Source organism: Daktulosphaira vitifoliae, unplaced genomic scaffold (genome assembly GCF_025091365.1).
Source record: "Daktulosphaira vitifoliae isolate Bord-2020 unplaced genomic scaffold, ASM2509136v1 Scaffold_1, whole genome shotgun sequence".
Classification (NCBI taxonomy): domain Eukaryota; kingdom Metazoa; phylum Arthropoda; class Insecta; order Hemiptera; family Phylloxeridae; genus Daktulosphaira; species Daktulosphaira vitifoliae.
In genome coordinates, this window is record NW_026099572.1 from 8,136,289 (window position 1) to 8,141,679 (window position 5,391).

The following is a 5,391-nucleotide window of genomic DNA, read 5'->3' on the forward strand; positions in this document are numbered from 1 at the left end:
TCGGATAATTACTCAGCGTAATTTTACATAGATGACTTTAATTTGTTGGTCAAGAGAAAAGATTGTGCTTAAAATTAAAATACTAATGTACTTGAATAAAATATAAGTTTAACTGTCCGAACAGTGAAATATAAAACAAACTCATATTTGCTGTACAGATTAACTTAATTGTTTACATTACAATATATAATAAATCGATAACGATTGATTTAAGTTAAAAAACTGTGGTAAGCCGGAATAGACGTCGCACTATACCAAACAGTCATAACTAAAATATAGATTAAGTGATAACGGTAAGCCGGAATAGACATCGCACTAAACCACACACTAACAAAAAGTAAAACAAAATAATCAAGTTAAGTTAAATTATAACGGTAAGCCGGAATGGACTTCGTACTAAACCGTATAATAACATGAAATAAAGTAAGAATTCAAGTAAAGTTAAGAAAAGCACAACTTTGTTTAAAAAAAAAAATTTGCATATGAAAATAATTCATATGACTTATCATAGTAAAATGTGACTGACCTAGGAGAGATTTTGGGGAAAATATAAAAAAAAAAATCCTGCAAAGGGAACATGCCCTATGAGAGAATAATAAAGATTTAAATATATATATATATCTTAAATAAATATCTTAATCTAATTCTTAAAATCTAAGACTTCAATGAGGTCTTCGATGTGGACACATAATACAGGCATCTTCCATGCATTGTAGTAATGATTAAATCCAGCGGCGTAACGCATAACCCATGTGACTCGGAAAAAAACTCGCTGACAGCTACAAGGTCACTCGAACCACCACCACAAAAAAATAATACATACAAATACACAAAAAGGACCGTACGGCTACAAACTTCAATCTAAAAACAAAGGCGAGGCAAATAACATGTCCTAAGGACCAAAATCGTACACTTATGTTATGAGCTCGTAATGAAAATTTAATAAGACAGTATATATTTATAATATAACGACGTAAAAATGAAAATTGAATATAATAAATAAAATTAGTACAATTATTGTAACTACGATAAGAGAATAAAACATTTCCCAAGGCATGTGACCAATGTCCTGGCGTCATGTTTATACCCCCCAAACCATAAGTCAAATAACGTACTAATTAAATTATTTTACGTTAAATGAAAAGGTTTATTGTGAAAAAAAAGTAAGTAAAGACATTTATGTCTTATCCTGGCTAGGGTCGCCATTCTGCAAGCGGGCTTTTTATATATTGGCCTGTAACAACAACGTGGTTTGCCACTTGCATAACGACTAGCTAGAGTAGCAAGGGTCGCCACCACCTAGGCGAGGTGTCACACCTATCAGATATGATTACCGGACCATAGGTGGAATTTAATTTTAAGTTAATTAAAAGTACAATCTAAGTTAATATGTCGTTATATGTATAAATTACTATAATGCCTCGTAGTTTATAGAACACAATTAAGACAATCAAAGTTGTATGTGGTTGATATGTAAAACATACCGTAGCCCGTGTCTAGATTAAGGAATAGGAATGAAATACACGCGAGTAATTAAGTTACTCGCGCAATAAAATAAATATTACAGTTGAAATTAATAAGGAAATTTAATTTAATTGTTAAAAAAAGAAAATTAAGTTAAACATGGACAAAAATGCGAATGCATCAAAAACCATGTCTACAAATAAAGGCAATACAAATAAAATAAAATATTTAAACAAAACAAACGAATAATATTACAAACATCATGGACGGTATTGGAACACATCCGTTAATGTTAATCGGAGATTAATGAAGAACACCAGGAGCGGTCTGGACACTCGCTCCTTAGCGTTGGCTAAAAGAAAAGGGAAACACGTGCTCTCCACACATAAACAAAATTAAGTTAATTTACAATAAAATAAAATTAAATAAAATAATTAATAAAATATAGCTCATTACATAAATATAATATAAAAAAGAAAACGATACCCGGTCTCCGAAGAGACCCATCCGATGGTCTGGATGCTTCGCCGAAAAGACCTGGCCGTTTGCCGTTGGCGGCTCTACTCCATCATTGAAAAATATGTCAATAAAACAACAAATGTGTGCACCCTAGCACGGTCAATGACAGAAGAAAGAATAGAGAAGAGTCAACACCGATCTAACGGCAATTTCAAAACGATAACGGCCAGTCTTTTTGGAAGGGATCAATACGATAAACAATTTGATTTTAATTATTTCTCTTTTATCGCCTTATCTAGCGGTCAGCGGTAAAATAATGAGTGGTTGACACCGCTGTGTCAGAAAAAGGTTCTTTCGCGCGATAAAATAAATAAGTAGACATAACAAAAAATCATAAACGGTCCACCTTCGAATTTGTGACGTTACAATGTAATATATAATTATAAAATATAATATAGATTTTGTTACTTACAGTCCTTATAACAATTTCAATTGGTATTTACAAATAATTTATTTACAATTGTTGTTTAAAGTATTAAGTATATTTTTGTGTTCAATTGTGTGTCGTGGTAATCTTCGTTGGTTTGTTATATGCAAGTATTAGTAGTTTAATAATTACGTCTTTTCGTATATTAAGTTGTACTATCTTTTTTAATTTAAATTTTTTTTACAATTTGTTTTTTGATAATATTGATACTATCAACATACTCTTTAAAACATTAGCTAGTTTCTTCTTCCACTTATTAGAGACTAACCTCTAGTTGCTTACTTTGAAGAATTTAACCCCGAGTACTTTTTCTAAAATGTCTTCTCCTGGTGCAACCAATGCAACTTCAAAAAAAATTGCTGTCCGTTCTGGTGTTAGTACGAGATCTTCAAGTACTACTTCTAATGAAGATTTAATGCAAATTATTTTGTTCTTCAAAGCTGAAGTCCTCGCCCCCAATAAAGCACTTTCTGACTCGCAATCTTTGCAGTTCAATACACTTAAAGCAGAAATATTAAAAGTTTCTGAGCAAGTGAGTGAACTCAAAGCAGAGAATATAATACTCAAAAGAGATATTGGTTCACTTAAGGCGAAAATTAGTAGTCTTGAAGAGAACAACTCGTCTGCTAACCCATCCACAATCACTAGCCGGTTTTGCAAGAACTATTTGAACGAGATCGTTGTTCTTTCATTGTGATTGCTTATTGTGTATTAGAGTCTACCTCTTTAACTGGTTTTGAGAGAGTTCTACATGATAAATCCACGATTAAAAATATTTTGTTGCCGGTTAGAAATTACCTTCCAACAAATCTCAAATTTAATCAGATTGGGAAACCACGTCCAGGTATTACCCGCCCACTTAAGCTAATATATACTAATTTTTGTATTAATCCAAAAAATTTTTGGAACTTTGTTAGAAAGAGTAAATCTTAACAGTCAATTCCTAAAACAATTAATTTAAATGAGTTTACTAGTACTAATAGTATAGAAGTTGCTAATCTAATTCTTTTTTCTGTACCTAAATATAATACCAACTACCTAAAAACCAGCCATTTTATAGAATGATGAGTATTGCTAATAAGGACCCATCAGCTTTATTATATTATTAATTGTTGTATTTTATATGATTATTGTACATATAAGTTAAGTTTATTATACTGAAATTTGGTCATGTGCCGTATTGATAATATAAATAAATATTTGAAATTACAAAAACATGGAACTTGGGCATGCTTAAAGTAAATTTGGGGGTGCTTCAGTACCCCCTAGCACCCCCGTAGTTGCGCCACTGGTCACTATTGTCGATATGTATATATATATGCATCGGTGTACGCAATTTAAATTATACGATTTATGTTATTATTAACTCGCGTATAACTATTTCTCTAGTACAACTCTATTATAAATCTACTCAAGGTGAAAATTAAATTTATTATACTTTGGTATTTTATGTAAAAACCTTTTTGTACATTTATGTGATATACTTTTTGATCATATGTTTGATGTTTTATACTGAAATATTTATAATTTAATAATTTGTAAAGCTAATAAAGAAATTCTAGACAACATAAATGTTTTGTGCAATAAACTATTTCCAAGCGGCCTACATCTTTTCAGTCATCCATAAAGTGATCTAGGGTAGATGCGAGCTCAATTTCGGTTCATTGTACAACAGATTGTACTAGTGTCCTACACTCCGATGGCCTGGGCTGTGGTTGAGTTCAGACTGGCTAGTCGACAAGTTGAGAGACACTTTCTAATTTCTTAGGTAATTAGTATACTATTTCGACTACGATTTATTTGTATTTCGTAGCTGGTTATGCCAACATGAAATCTTGAATAATATCTTTATTTTTATGCAAAGACCCCTATGATATGTGTCCTACTTCTTTTCAATCACCTGAAGGATGACCTAGGTTAGATACGACTGTATTATAGATTTATGCACAATAAGTTGTGTTAGTGACCTACACTCCGATGGCCGGCACTGTAGCTGAGATCAGAGTGGCTAGTCGGTAAGTGAAGAGACACTTTTGAGAACGCTTATAATTAGTTGGAATCTCTATTATGATATTTTCGTGCTTGTACTCTGTCCAGCTAGGTTGTGGCGCATCAATAAGTATTAGAAGACATGCAATCTAATAATGTTTTTTTTTTTATGCGTGTATATATGTAAAAAGTAAATAAATACCAATATTTTATATGTGTTGGAATATTTGTATCACCAAACATATTCGACCGAAAATAAGATGTATAATATTTCTTTTAAATCCCCGCGATTAGTGATGGAATACAAAAACGGTGTAGATTTGATATAGAATTGCAACCAAGAGCCAATACCACACTTACGTAGATTCCATTTGAGTATGTTGATTGAGAACTCCATAGAGACACGTAGTCGTAGTTATTTGAAAGTGAGAGTGAATGCTGGAGAGCACCGAGAACACTGGAGAGAGCACACGGATTTTGAGGGAGGGGGAAATAGCCTTTTTATAGCCTGCAAAACAGGTTTAGAGATCTCTGGTGAGATTCTTGAAATATTTTTTGTTGTATTAGATCAATGTGATAGAATCTTTTACGTAGGCGTTTTATGGAATGCGTAAGAGGGTGGTTGAATTTGTGTAAGAGTATTATTTTTTTTTATTCATCTTATCCACGGGGGACACTGATTTGGCGATATATTTTTATTAAGTATATGTATTATTTATTACATGTATTAAAATGTGACACTACAATATGCATCACGATCTTTTTTTCACATGTCTTCTTGTGAACATATTACAGAACTTATAAAAACAAATGTTTAATATTAATAAGTGTGTATATAAAAGTATTCAAGTGATTTAATGATATAATAGTATAAAATGAAGTTTTAGTAGATTAATATCTATGATTAAAGTTTTATGTTTACAATTAATAATGTAAACTTATAAAATAGATTATATATGAGTAGGGTAATTTGGAGAGAGCTGGGCCCCCCC